Consider the following 14,744-nt stretch of genomic DNA (forward strand, 5'->3'; position numbering starts at 1 on the left):
GAAAATATAAAGACCTAGACTACCCAAAGAATTTTTAAAAGAACAGAGTTTAAGAACTTGCACTACCTGTCTTCAAGGCTAATTGTAAAGCCACACTAATCAAGAGAGTATGGTATATAAATTGATGGCGTGAGAGAGCTAGAAATAGACCCATACGTATATAGTCATTTGATTTTTTACAAAAGCCCCAAAGCAATCCAATAAGGAAAAAAAAAGTTTATGCAGTAGATGATGCATAGTAACTGTCTATCCGTATGTAAAAATACAAATGTTAACCTCTACCCCACGCCATAAAAAATTAATCTGAGATGGATCATACACCTGAACGTAAGTGGTTAACATATATATATTTTTTTTAAATTTTTTTAATTTTTAAAATTTTTTAAGATTTTGTTTATTCATTTGAGAGAGACAGAGAGAGAGCGCACACAAGAAAGGGGAGAGGCAGAGGGAGAGGGAAAAGCAGTCTCCCCAAGCCAGCCAGGAGCACATTGTGGGGCTCCAACCCAAGACTTGGAGATTGGAGATCATGACCTGAGCCGAAGGCAGACGCCTAACCATCTGAGCCACCCAGGCGCCCCTAAACTGTATATTTTTTTTTCTCTTTTTTTTTTTTTAAGATTTTATTTATTTATTTGACAGACAGAGATCACAAGCAGGCAGAGAGGCAGGCAGAGAGATTGGAGGAAGCAGGCTCCCTGCAGAGCAGAGAGCCCGATGTGGGGCTCGATCCCAGGACCCTGAGATCATGACCTGAGCCGAAGGCAGCGGCTTAATCCACTGAGCCACCCAGGCGCCCCTAAACTGTATATTTTTAAAGGAACCTTTAGAAGAGTATTTTCATGATTTGAGATAGGTAAAGTTTGTTTAGCAGGTCACAGAAAGCAGTGTCATAAAAGAAAACATTGATAACTTAGATTTCATCAAAATTAGAAACTCTGCTCATCAAGACACCACTAAGAATATACAAAAACAATCTATAGACTTGGAAAAAAAAATATTCAGAAAACATATATCTGACAAAGGACTGCTATGGAAGAAATATAAATAACTCTATATAACTCAGTAGTAAAAAGACAAAGAACCGGGCGCCTGGGTGGCTCAGTGGGTTAAAGCCTCTGCCTTCGGCTCAGGTCATGATCCCAGGGTCCTGGGATCGAGCCCCACATCGGGCTCTCTGCTCCGCGGGGAGCCTGCTTCCTCCTCTCTCTCTGCCTGCCTAGTTGTGATTTCTCTCTGTCAAAAAAAAAAAAAAAAAAAAAAAAAAAAGACAAAGAACCCAACTTAAAACAGGCAACGGCTTTGAAAAGGTGTTTCTCAAAAGAAAATAAATAGCCAATTATCACATGAAAAAGTGATCAAGATCATTAGTCATCAGAGAAATACAAATTAAATCCACAATGAAATTCTGAAGAGGGGCCGCCAAGCAAACGGACAAGAAAGAATTCTTGAGACGTTTTCTGTGCAAAAAGGTGCCTTTATTATAGGATGGGCTTTATTATAGCAGGGGCAGGGACAGGACCCTTGGGCAGAAAGAGCTGCGCTGGGATTGTGAGAAATGACTGATGATATGCTTTTTAGTTAGTGGGGCTTAGGGATAATATAAATCTCTAAGGAATTTGCACATGTTAAAAGCAAGGTCTCCAAGACCTTGGAGGGGTAACAATTGTTAAGATAACATTGCTTTTAGTCTCTAATAAAACACCAACATTAAAGCAGCCATGAGTTCCCTGAGAAATGTCACACTCTGCACTTCTGAAGGATTTATCAGTGGGCTGCAAGTTGTAAGATTTAATTTTTGCTACATTTCTCTTGCCTTTGTTCTCCTCATCAATAGCACTATACATCTTTTAGAATGTCTAAATTTAGGGCGCCTGGCTGGCTCAGTTGGTGGAGAATGGGACTCTTGATCTTGGGTTTGTGAGTTTGAGCCCCACATTGGGTGTAGAACTTACTTAAAAAATAAAATAAAATTAGAGCACTTGGGAGCCTCAGTTGGTTAAGCTTCAGCCTTCTGCTCAGGTAGTGATCCCAAAGCCCTGGGATCCAGCCCTGCGTTGGCCTCCCTGCTCTGTAGGGGAATCTGCTTCTCCTGCTGCCTCTGTTGGTGCTATCTCTCTCTCTCTCACTTACTTTCTCTCTCAAAGAAATAAAAGCTTAAAAAAAAAAAGCCTTAAATTTAATTTAAAAAAAAGAATGGCTAAATTTAAACAACCAACAGCCTGTAGGTTGGTGAAGATGTAGAATAACTAACCAGAATTCTTTTTTTTAATTTATTTTTATTTTTTTAATTAAAAATTTTTTTTATTTTTTTATAAACATATAATGTAATTTTATCCCCAGGGGTACAGGTCTGTGAATCGCCAGGTTTACACACTTCACAGTAGTCACCATAGCACATACCCTCCCCAATGTCCATAACCTAGCCACCCTCTCCCGACCCCCCCTCCCTTTTTTTTTTTATTGTGCTATGTTAGTCACCATAAAATACATCATTAGTTTTTGATGCAGTATTCCAAGATTCATTGTTTATGCAGCACACCCAGTGCTCCATGCAATACGTGCCCTCCTTAATACCCACCACCAGGCCCACCCATCCTCCCACCCCCCCCCCGCAAAACCCTCGGTTTGTTTCTCAGAGTCTACAGTCTCTCATGTTTCATCTCCCTGTCTGATTTGCCCCAATTCACTTTTCCTTTCCGTTTCCTAATGTCTTCCATGTTATTCCTTATGCTCCACAAGTGAGTGAGGCCATATGATAATTGACTGTCTCTGCTTGACTTATTTCACTCAGCCTAATCTCCTCCAGTCCCATCCATGTTGATGGAAAAGTTGGGTAATCATCCTTTCTGATGGCTGCGTAATATTCCATTGTATATATGGACCACATCTCCTTTATCCATTCATCTGTTGAAGGGCATCTGAGCTCTTTCCACAGTTTGGCGACTGTGGCCATTGCTGCTATGAACATTGGGGTACATATGGCCTTTCTTTTCACTACCTCTGTATCTTTGGGGTAACTAACCAGAATTCTTAAACCTTGTCAGTGAGAATGTAAAACTGTATAACAATTTTCAAAAAAGATGTGGCAATTTCTTATAAAACTAAACATTTACTGCCCAGTAACCCAGCAATTCCATTCCTATTTACCTCAAAGAAATGAAAACATATTTACGCAAAGACTTCTACATGACTCTTCATAACAGCTTTATTTATAATAGCCAGGATGAGGAAATATCAATAGGACAATTGATGATCCCAGGTGTCCCATCAATAGGGGAATGGATAAACAAAATCTTGTATATTCGTGCAATGAAATCCTACTCAGAAGGAATGAGCTACTGATACATGCAACAGCATGAAGAATCTCAAAACTGTAATGCTGAAAGAAGCCTAACACAAGAGTATATACTGTATGATTTTATTTAGATGATATTCTAAAAAAACAAACAAACAAACTTAAGGGGCGCCTGGGTGGCTCAGTCAGTTAAGCATCTAACTCTTGATTTCAGCTCAGGTCACGATCTCAGGGTTGTGAGATTTAGCTGACCATAGGGCTCTGTCCTGTGTGTAGAGCCTGATTAAGATTCTCTCTCTGGGGATGCCTGGGTGGCTCAGTAGGTCAAGGGTCTACCTTCAACTCAGGTCATGATCCTGGGATCGAGTCCTGCATAGGGATCCCTGCTCAGCAAGGAGTCTGCTTCTCCCTCTGCCTGCCTCTCCCCCTGCCTGCTGTTCCCCCTGCTTGTGCTCTCGCTCTCTCTCTGACAAATAAATAAATAAATAAAAAAATAAATAAATAAAAGATTCTCTGTCTCCCTCTCTCTCTGCCCCTCCCCCACCTCCCTCTCTTAAAAAAAATTAAACGGTGTGATATTCTAGAATGAACAGAACTAATCTACAGTGGAAAAAGTAAGAACAGTGGTTGCCTCTGGCAGATAGGGTTGGGTAGTGACAGAGAAAGAACATGAGGAAACTTTCATGAGTGAAAGAAGTGTTATATGTCCTTTTCTCTTCTCCTTGCTCTTTGCCTTCTTTTTTATTGGATTTGAATTTTTCTAATTGATTCTTTGTGTATTCTGGATACAATCCTTTGCCAGCTATCATGTTGAAAATATAAAAACATTGTCTCTATGTTAACTAACTAGAATTTATTTATCTATTTTTATTTATTTATTTTTTAAGGTTTTATTGGAACATCTTCACACTCGTCTACTTACATCTTGTCTGTGGCTGCTTTTGAGTTACTTTTTTTTTTTTTTAAGATTTTATTTATTTGAGAGAGAGAAAAAGAGAGCTTGAGCAGGGAGAGGGAGAAGCAGACTCCCCACTGAGCAGGGAGCCTGATGCAGGGCTCAGTTCCAGGACCCTGAGATCATGACCTGAGCCAAAGGCAGACACTTAACTGACTGAGCCACCCAGGTGCCTCACTAACAAGAATTTAAATAAAAATTTGAAGGAAAAAAATATTGTCTCCTTATTTGTGGCTTATGGTTTCACTTTTTCCTGTATGTCTTTTGATTAACATTAGGTCTTAGTTTAAGTGTATTCAAATGTGTAAGCTTTTCTTTACAGTTTGTACTTTTTTTTCATCTTACTTAAGAATTTCTCACTATCACAAGATTGTAAAGACAATTCTCTTACATTATGTCCTAAAAAGTTTTCCAGACGTTTTTTTCTCTGCAGGTATATAATTTGTGTAGTAAGAAAACAGGCTGACATCATGGGTACTGCTTCATGATATTTAGCAATATATTTTCAACATCCTTTCACGTGAATAAATGTATCAGTAGTGTTGTGGGTGGGGTTTCCCAGGAAACAGACTCAGATAGAGATTTGGGTACAGGAAGTTTATTAGGTAAGGCTTTTGGGACCAACATGTATGGGGGAAGGGAGCGAAGCGGGATCGGAGGGAAGAGCAAGGGTGCAGAGGCAACAAGGGCTCCAACTTCATAGTTGAGAGGGCCTCAAAAGTCCCAAACTGAAGAGGGTTGCCCTTTATACTCCCATATTGTTAGATGTGGCTGCCTCCAGCGAGGCTGTTTTGACAGTGGCTAAGGCAACTGACTTCAACGGAATACAATTCCTGGAGATGGCTGCCAGATGAAGGCTGCCAGCCGGTAGTATTCCCCATAGCCGGTCCCATCCTGAAGGAGTATCAGAGCAGCACATCACAGAATCCACCATAGTTAGGGACAGTTCTGACTCTGACTAGCAGAAAACCTGGACAACCCTTGCTTAATAAACAGGAGTCTTTCTTGCTTAACAGAAGGTTCCCGGTAGATAATCGCTGCCATCAACAGCATCTGTCCTTTTTATCTGGAAAGCAAAAACGTTCTCAGAAGTCCCCAGAAGACTTTCCCTGCAAATTAATTAGCCAGAGCTGGATCACAAGTACATCTCTAGGTGCAGGGGAAGTTGGGAAATTGGGAACAGGATTGTCACAAGTTTGTGCTTGGATCCCTGGACATTGCTGCCCTGAACAGTCTCCGGGTTCTGTTAGCATTAAGGAAAAAGGGAAAGGATTTTAGTCAGGCACTTAACAAAGCCTACCACAAACAGAACTCTACAAAGTTATCTGGAATAACTGCATATGGATATAACTTACTGAAAGACTCTGTTTTGCTACACATTTGGTTGTTTTCAGCTTTTTGCTATTGTTCACTGTGCTGCAGTAAACATCCTTGTAATTTTTCTCTGCCCATATCCTCAATTATCTCTCCAGAATGAAATGCAACGTACGTAATTGTTCAGAGGAGGGAATGTGCTTTTAAAGAATCTTGATGCAGATTACCAAGGTGTACCTTTGAAAGGCCTCCAAGTCTTTCAGAAGGCCATTCATTGTACCTTTACAATTTTATGTCTTCCGTCAGCAGTGAAGGAAGAGGCCTATCCTTATTGACGCTGGATATTAACGTTCTCGTTAATTTGCATCAGTTTTATATTTTTTAAAAGTACCTCATTTGGGTGCCTGGGTGGCTCAGTGGGTTAAGCCGCTGCCTTCGGCTCAGGTCATGATCTCAGGTCCTGGGATCGGGTCCCGCATTGGGCTCCTGCTCAGCAGGGAGCCTGCTTCCCTGTCTCTCTCTCTGCCTGCCTATCTACCTGTGATCTCTCTCTGTCAAATAAATAAATAAAATCTTTAAAAAAAAAAAAGTACCTCATTTTAGTTTGCATTTTCTATTGATTTTTATTGTCCATATTTGCTAATTTTTGCATTGTGGTCCAAAAACCCTGCTCTGGGCCTTTGGGGTTTTTCCGGAAAGTATTGAGATGTAATTGGTGTTTGACTCTTGTGCTGTGGGGGTTAATTCCAGAATGCCTGAGCTTTTTGCTGGTCAAGGCATGAATATACTGATTAACAGTGTTTCCATTTAATGCTGCTGAGGAAGGATTTCGACCTAGTTTGTTAGAATTATATATTGATAACAATGAGAGTGATAATTTGCAGGTGGTCTTGGTGTTAGGGACCACCCCCCCCCCCAGGGCTCTGCTGCTGAGTCTGGGTACATTTCAGGAAAATGGCCACGTGTTAAGAATACCTAAATATATATTCATAATTAGTATTCACAGCAGCAGCAGAAGAGCTACGCAAGAGTACTTTGTAACATGAATATTTTTATGACCTATAAATTGTACTCTGTATAAATGCCAAAAGTATTTTTAAAATATCACTCAGAAAGGTAAAAGGAGAAAAAAATCATTTTGCTAATTAATCCAATGAAGAATGATGACATATGAATTTAGAAACATATGCCATAGCTATCTTAATGAGAAACATGGCATGGCTGTTTTAAAATCCATTTACCAAATATATAGTTCATGAATAATAGATCTCTTACTCCAGTAGATATTTTCTTAGTGAAAAAGGGTTAACAGCTATTTTTATAGCAAAAATAAAACCAGAGTGCTACAGATCCAACAAAATGACTTGAATATTTTATTATCTCTAAATATATGAATATATTGTACTAAAAATTTCTGCGATAATTTTTATTGCATTTTTTATGACTTGTGTAATCATTATTGCACTTTATAATTGTTGCATACATTATAGTTCTTGTATGTAAGTAATAAATATTTACTAGCTCAGAAAAATATCCTATAAGTCCACATGCATTTCAGGTTAAAGATACAGAAAAATAAATTTAAATAGTGAAAAATGATATTTACTATCACTTCTAAATTAGTAAGAGTTGTCTTTGAAATACAGAGTAATGACGTAAGCTAACTTAGTAAGCATTATGTGAAAATACATGGCCACTACAAGAATATACTTAAGTACATCTGTCAAGCTTTGCGCAGTGGCAGTATCGTAGCCAATGAGGTTTATCCGAGGCGCGATTATTGCTAATTAAGTACATCTGTCAAAATAGTAAAGATGAAAAAGAATTAGACTACCCAGTTCCGATAAGAATACAGAGAGATCTCTATACTTACTAGGTAGAAATATCATGCAGTGTAGTTCTTTTGTGAACCAATTTAGCAGTACATAAACAGCGCATAAAAATTATTCATAACTTTGACTTAATAAATATGTGAATCTAGTAGTCTAAGATAATAATCCTACACCCAGGGGCACCTGGGTGGTGCAGTCTGTTGAGCTTGACTCTGGGTTTTGGCTCAGGTCATGATCTCCCAGTCTTGGGATCCTGCCCCGCATCGGGCTCCGTGCTTGGGACTCTGTCTCCTTCTCCCTCTGCCCCTCCCATCCCCTCTCTCTCTCTCTCTAAAAACAATAAAGAAATAAGTCTTCAAAAAAAAAAAATCCTACATCAATGGCACCCGGGTGGCTCAGTTTGTTAGGTGACTGCCTTCGGCTCAGGTCATGATCCCAGCGTCTTGGGATAGAGCCCTGTATCTGGCTTTTTGCTCGGCAGGGAGCCTGCTTCTCCCTCTACCTGCTACTCCACCGGCTTGTGCTCTCTCTCCCTCTGTCAACTAAATAAATAAATCAATCTTTAAAAAAAATCCTACGTCGAGAGAAACCTGTATACACAAAGATATTTGTTGCAGTGCTATTTATAATGATGAGGATGATAAACAATGTAGACATCCAAAAATTGGAGAATTAATAATTAATGAAGCCATTAAAATGTTATTTAAACTATAGTATATGTATATAATGAAGTTTAATGAATCTGTAAAATGGAGTGAAGAAGATCTCTGTGTGTTGCTTTTAGGTGATCTGTACAATATGGTGTTGACCGAAAGAAAGCAAGGTGCAGGGTGCCTGGGTGGCTCAGTGGGTTAAGCCGCTGCCTTCGGCTCAGGTCATGATCTCAGGGTCCTGGGATCGAGTCCCGCGTCGGGCTCTCTGCTCAGCAGCGAGCCTGCTTCCCCCCCCCCCTCTGCCTGCCTCTCTGTCTACTTGTGATCTCTCTCTGTCAAATAAATAAATAAAATCTTTAAAAAAAAAAAAAGAAAGCAAGGTGCGGAAAAGTTGTAGTGTAGGGAATATATTTGGGGACTATAAATATAGGTATGTATTTTCTGATAGTTTTGAAAAGAAAAACAATGGAAAGATAAAGCAAGGACAAATGAAAGTGGTTTCCTAAAGGAGAAGGCAGCGAATGTAGCATGCACAAAGATGGCAGCTAGACCTCTCTGAATAGATCTTGTTTTATAATTTCGTTTTGAGTAAAAGATGGCCCCCAAAGATTCCCACCTCCTAGTATTTACATTCTTGTGAAGTTCCCTTGCCATTGCAGCAGGGTTGGTCTGTGTGACCAGTAGAATTTGGCAGAAGTGATAGTATGTAACTTCCAAGATTAGACTCTAAAGGACAATGTGGCTTCTGTTTTATTCTTTTTCTCTTGGATCACTTGTTCTGGGGGAAGCCAGTTGCCTGGTTGAGCAGTCCCACATGGTGAGGATCTGAGCTCTGCCAACAGTCACGTGGGTGAACCATCTTGGAAGCAGATGTCCAGTCCCAGTTCAACCCTGAGATGACTGCAACCCTAGCTGACATCTTGACTGTATTTCATGAGAAACCCTGAACTAGAACCACCCAGCTAAAGCCATTCCAGATTTCTGACGCTCAGAATCTGTGAGATAGCAAATACTTGTTATTTTAGGTTCAATTTTATTTGCCAGGCAGCAACTATAAAATTGTTTAAAATAACCATAAAATTGTTTAAAATAATTTAAAGACTGAGTATCATTCTTACAAATTGAAGACAAACTGAAACAAATGAACCCAAGCATATATCAAGTTGGTGGCAAAACTACACAGAGAATAATTATTCCACGGGGCTTGCAAACACAGTATTTTTACAGTACATCCCTAGTGAACTAGCTCCTAAGGACAATAAGAACTGCAAATAAATCTGAAATGGCATTCAATGGTCTAATTGTCAGCAATAACATTGATATTGTTACTCTGACGCTCCTCTATACAGTAGAATCAACCGAATAAGTCATTATGTTGATGTCATTAAGAACCAAGATTTTACACATGGGAGAAAAGAGATACAAACACAGAATTAAAGAAATTAAGTAAAAATCCTTTAATCTTTCATTTGGATTGGAAATAGCAGTATGAATGTATAGTTTATTTTTCTTTTTCTAAGAAATATGTCTTTCCTAGCTCGGTGTACTGAAAGTCCTAAAAGAAATGACAACATAATAGCAATAAATACCCAGCATCCAGATTATGGTGACTAAATATAATTTAAAACAAACAAACAAACAAAAAACACAGAGCTTCTTAGGGAAGAGCTAATTTCAGTTCTGAGGCTGGAAATATATAAAAGATGAACCTAGAATATCCTAACTAGAAATTAAGGACTACAAGGGTTGTATTAAAGGATTAAGGAACCAACTTTTTAAAAAATGATTATTTATTTATTTATTTATTTGACAGAGAGAGACCACAAGTAGACAGAGAGGCAGGCAGAGAGAGAGAGAGGGAAGCAGGCTCACCGCCAAGCAGAGAGCCCGATGCGGGACTCGATCCCAGGACCCTGAGATCATGACCTGAGCCAAAGGCAGCGGCTTAACCCACTGAGCCACCCAGGCGCCCCAGGAACCAACTTTTTAAGGGGTTCTCACAGGCCTGAGATAGAACACTTTAAGCACGAAAAAGCATAATGACTACAAAGTAGTGTATGTATTTATACATTAAATATTTTAGAACTCCATGAATTCACCCTGATACTAAAAAAATAAAACCTTGGACGGCCTGGGTGACTCAGTCGTGATCCCAGAGTCTTGGGTCAGGCTTCGTGCTCTGGGAGGAGTCTATTTCTCCCTCACTCTCTGCCCCTCTCCCGCCTTGGGCTCTCTCTCTTTCTTAAAAAATAAATAAAATCTTAAAAAAACAAAAACAAAACAAAACACCTCACTGGTCACTTTTTGGAGGCTGCTAGGACACCAACTTGTTAATCACAAAATTGAGAAAGGAAAAAAAAATTAAACACCTATTCTGCCTGCCTGTGTTTCAGAGCATTCAGAATTGATGAGACAGTCTAAAAAGGTTTTTCAAAAGTTAAAGTTAAAAAAAGAATTAAAAAAAAAAAGATTCAAGCTCTGTAAGGAAAATCACCATTTATGAAGGAATAGCCCAGGTTATGGAAAGGCTTCAATATGTTGATCTGAGTGGTGGTTACATGGATGCATAATATATAAATATTCCTCAAGCTGTTTACTTAGTTTTTGTGTGTTTTATTGTTGGTAAAGTACAGTTCAGTTTAATAATTTTACCTCAATTTTAAAAAATGACCATAGTGCCTTCCAATGAAGGGTAATAGATGTACACGGCTCACTATGAAATATCCTTGCCAAAAAAATTGAACCTGAATCTAGCCATGGCTCGAGATGTAACTGTGGGCTTCCAGAAAGTAAAGGGGACAGAGGAGCATGTTAAATCATACCAACAGGATTCAACCAGACAAACTGAGAATATGGGACATTCTACAGGGCAAATGATATTGTTCCTCTGGTGAATAAAAATGATATACAGGAATGGGGAAAGGGAAAGAAAGGATTCTAGATGAAGAGAGAATTAAGAGCTATGTTAACAAAAACAATACTTGTCCATTGTTTGGGTCTTGATCAGACAAACCACCTGTAAAAAGCCATTTTTGAGACACTAGGAAAACTTGAACCCAGACTAGGTATTCGATTATATTAAGGAATCAATGTTAATTTTATTAGGTGTGATAATGGTACTGTGTTCATAAAGTCTGTATCCTGTTAGACACTTAAGTATTTATGGGTGAAATTATGTCATTTCCTTTAAAATAAGTCCCGGGTGGGGGCGGGGGTAACTACGGAGGGAAATAAATGAAGCAAGAAAGCCAAAGTAGGGCGCCTGGGTGGCTCAGTTGGTTAAGCAACTGCCTTCGGCTCAGTTCATGATCCCGGAGAGCCAGGACTGAGTCCCGCTTTGGACTCCCAGCTCCCTCTGACCTTCTCCCCTCTCATGCTCTCTCACTGTCTCTCTCTCAAATAAATAAATAAAATCTTAAAAAAAAAAAAAGCCAAAGTAGTAGTAACTCTTACAGCTGAGTGACAGATGAACTGAGATTTATTAAACTATTCTCTATTTTTCCGCATGTTATTAAGTTATTGAGCTTCAAATTCACTCTTCTATACTCTGCCCTTTGATGGGGGGGTGGAGGTGGGAAGGGAGCGTTCGCATTCAGCTTGGCCCACGGCTTCCTGCTAGACTCCGCCTATAGGGGGCGATAGAGGGAGACTGCAAGGCGGGAGGAGGACGTAGCAACTTAAACTCCTTTCTGTTCTTCCTTGTTCCCTCCTGTCAGCTTCCTGCTGCTGTCAGCATTCCCCCAGAACATTTCTTCACCGCCGCCCCAGCAGCGCCTTTCGTTGTCTGCCCCTGAATCCGGTTTGTCGTTTTCCAGGATTCACAGAACCAGACTCATCCCACCCCCATCAGCAACACCAGCATGAGGTGAGTAGCACCCCCTCCTCAGGGGTCTGGGTCCCAGTTCCTCAGATCCCTTCCTCCAAGCTTCAAAGTTGAAACAATTCCATTCTCTCTCCTTTGTACCCCAACCCTGGGGCTGGTAGCCGCTTCCTGCGCGACTTTCTTGACGATCCCTCAGACCTCTCTTTTCGCCGCTCGAGTTAGCTCCGTAACAACTTTATGCCTAGTTAACGTTTTTGTTTGTTTTGCTTTTTAAATAGTAAATCCCGTCTGTTCAAATTAACTAATGCGCTTTCTACCTCCCGACCGGTCCCCGATGAGAGGTCCCCGGACTCCCATCAGTCATGGGTTGAGGGCTGCGTTCGGGGGGCTCATCCCCCAGCATTCCTGGTCTGCCACATGGGTAGCAAAGCCAACTTCGGCAGCTGAGCAGGTTCCAGGGGCAAGTAATACAGGCGCTACGAATTGGAAGTTGCGCCAGTGTGCACTAAAGTGATAAAGAAGGTGGGGGCGGCTCGGCGATTTTGTTACACAGCCAGATGCCCTTTATAAAACATTAATTTCTAATTACGGAAGCGTTAATTGTCCTTGAAGGACAGTTAGGAAGAAAAAACTGAAGTCCTCTCTGTCACCAGCCCCAGTTCTGATTCCCTTCTCTTCCCTCCTACCCAGAGGCAGCCAGTGTTACCGCTTATCATTTACATGTGTTTTTCTACATATATGTGCTTATTAAAACATATGGCATTATGTGTAGGTTTGTTTAATTTTTTTGCGTAGTAATACGTATCTTTTTGCCAGTTGCTTTATTCACTAAACAATTTGTCTTGTATGTCACTCCATATGATGACGTATAGATCCACCTCATTCGTTTCTTTCTTTTGTTTTTAAGATTTTTATTTATTGGGGCACCTGAATGGCTCAGCTGGTTAATCGGTTTCCTTCAGCCCAGGTCATGATCTCAGGGTCCTAGGATCGAACTCTGCATCAGGCGCCCTGCTCAGCAGGAGCCTGCTTCTCCCTCTCCCTGTTTTCTCTCTCTCTACTTGTCTCTGTCAAATAAATACATAAAATCTTAAAAAAAAAAAACCCCTCTTATTAAAAAAAGATTTTTATTTATTTGAGAGGGGGAGGGGCAGAGGGAAAAGCCAGCTCCCCTCTGAGCAGGGAGTCTGAGGCAAGGCTCCATCCCAGGATCCAGAGATCATGACCTGAGCTGAAAGTCAGGCGGTTAACTGTCTGAGCCACCCAGGCGCCGCCCCATCTCATTCTTTTCGCCTGCTTCGTAATATTCCTTATTAAGGGTGCATATGCCCTTATTTCCCTCTTGTCCTATGTTCACTCTTACCCACATTCTATGATTAAAGTTCATGTCCCTGCATCTTTGTACCTGTTTCAGGAGTGTTTATTTCTAGAGTCGAGACAGTAGAAGAAATGTTGGGTCAGATAGAATGCGTATTTGCAACTTGCATTAGATGTTAAAAATGTGTCCTCCAAAAGGTAGTTGCAGTTTACAGGCTGTGATACTGTGATTGGTAATAAGAAATATAAATTTGGCCTCCCTTTCGTTTCTCGCATACAGCTCCTAAAACCCTTGGAATTTCCGAAGTGATGAGAGCAACAGAGGTGTCTTTTGTTATGTTAATGAGTGACATTTGGGCTGCACCTAAGGATGGGGGCTGGTTGCCAGGGGAACCAAGTATGAATAAAGGGTTGGAACTTTCAGTCCCACCCCCTGACCTCCCCGGAGGGAGAGGGGCTGGAGGTTGAATCAATCACCAATGGCCAATGATTAAGTCAATCATGACTTTGTAATGAAGCCTCCATAAAACCCCAAAAGGCGGGGTTCGTAGAGCTTTCAGGTTGTTGAACACGTGGAGTTTTGGGCACAGTGGCAGGCCTGGAGAGGGCATGGAAGCCCTTCGTCCTTTCCCCATACCTTGCCCTGTGGATCTCTTCCATCTAGCTGTTTCTGGGTTATATCCTTTTATAACAAACCGGTGATCTAGTAAGTAAGATGTTTCTCCGAGTTCTGTGAGCCGCTCTAGCAAATTAATCGAACCCCAGGGGATGGTCATTGGAACCTCCAGTCTATAGCTGGTCAGTCAGAAGCAGGGGAACAGCCTGCCTTGCAACTGGCATCTGAGCATCAGAAGTTGGTGTAGGGTGGCTGGGGGCAGGGGAACAGCCTTGTAGGACTGAACTCTTTAACCTGGGCAGTCTGGTGCCATCTCCGGGTAGGTGGCATTGGAATTGAGTTGAATTCTTGGGACTCACTGCTGGTGTCAGGAATTGCTTGCTATTGTGTGGAAAGCCCTTCCCCCAGCTTTGGTTTTTGGGTCCGGGAACCCAAAAGGGTTGGTGTAGAGTGAATTGGGATTTGCTGGACTGTCCCTGGCCCACAGAAGCATGTGGTTTGGGAAAAGAAAGGATGAAGGGAAGGAGGGTGGTGGTGAAGCTCTTGATTCCTGGGTGTCCATCTGGTCACCCATGGAACGGAGCAGCAACTGTGCTGCGTTCAGTTACTAAACAAGGACCCAGCTCCTGGGCAGTTGGAATAAGGAAGTGCATACTAATGAGAAAAAGGCAAAATATTCAATCCCTTGGTCATTGTTATCTGTAATAGTTAAACTAAAAGGGAACGCTCAGGGGCGCCTGGGTGGCTCAGTGGGTTAAGGCCTCTGCCTTTCGCTCGGGTCATGATCCCAGGGTCCTGGGATCGAGCCCCGCATTGGGCTCTCTGCTTGGCGGGGAGCCTGCTTCCTCCTCTCTCTCTCTCTGCCTGCCTCTCTCCCTACTTGTAATCTCTATCTGTCAAATAAATAAATAAAATCTTAAAAAAAAAAAAAGGGAA

At 41.1% G+C, this 14,744-nt stretch overlaps 1 protein-coding gene and 1 pseudogene across 1 annotated transcript in view; both read left to right on the forward strand.

The window, feature by feature from the left end:
• The first annotated feature begins 7,293 nt into the window (after positions 1-7,293).
• On the forward strand, positions 7,294-7,378 carry LOC123935630 (annotated as a pseudogene).
• Positions 7,379-11,759: 4,381 nt separating this feature from the next.
• Positions 11,760-14,744, forward strand: part of USP9X (ubiquitin specific peptidase 9 X-linked) — a 161,484-nt gene continuing 158,499 nt past the window's right edge. The window contains exon 1 of the mRNA XM_045994871.1: positions 11,760-11,917. The gene's annotated coding sequence lies outside the window, so the exon portion shown is untranslated. The remainder of the gene's footprint in view (positions 11,918-14,744) is intronic.

Source organism: Meles meles, chromosome X (genome assembly GCF_922984935.1).
Source record: "Meles meles chromosome X, mMelMel3.1 paternal haplotype, whole genome shotgun sequence".
NCBI classification, from domain to species: Eukaryota; Metazoa; Chordata; class Mammalia; order Carnivora; family Mustelidae; genus Meles; species Meles meles.